The sequence below is a fragment of the Panthera uncia genome, chromosome E1, assembly GCF_023721935.1.
Source record: "Panthera uncia isolate 11264 chromosome E1, Puncia_PCG_1.0, whole genome shotgun sequence".
NCBI lineage: Eukaryota > Metazoa > Chordata > Mammalia > Carnivora > Felidae > Panthera > Panthera uncia.
The window spans coordinates 2,380,966-2,381,236 of NC_064814.1; the positions used below are offsets into that span (position 1 = coordinate 2,380,966).

The following is a 271-nucleotide window of genomic DNA, read 5'->3' on the forward strand; positions in this document are numbered from 1 at the left end:
GGGGAGGAGGGGGAGAAGGAGCAGGGAGGAGAAGAAGAGAGAGAAGGAGGAGGGATGGAGGGGAGGGGAGGAGGGGAGAAGGAGGGATGGAGGGGAGGGGAAAATAGATGAGGGAATGAGAGGGAAGGGGAGGAGGGGGAGGAGGGGGAGGGGAAGAAGAGAGGAGGAGAAGGAGAAATGGAGGGGAGGAGGGGAGAAGAAGGGATGGAGAGGAGGAGGGATGAAGGGGAGGGGAGGAGGGGAGAAGCAGGGATGGAGGGGAGAGGAGAAG

General features: G+C 62.0%; 1 protein-coding gene across 2 annotated transcripts in view; it reads right to left on the reverse strand.

Moving 5' to 3' along the window:
* Positions 1-271, reverse strand: part of SLC26A11 (solute carrier family 26 member 11) — a 19,855-nt gene that overhangs the window by 4,511 nt on the left and 15,073 nt on the right. The gene's annotated exons all lie outside the window — the stretch shown is intronic.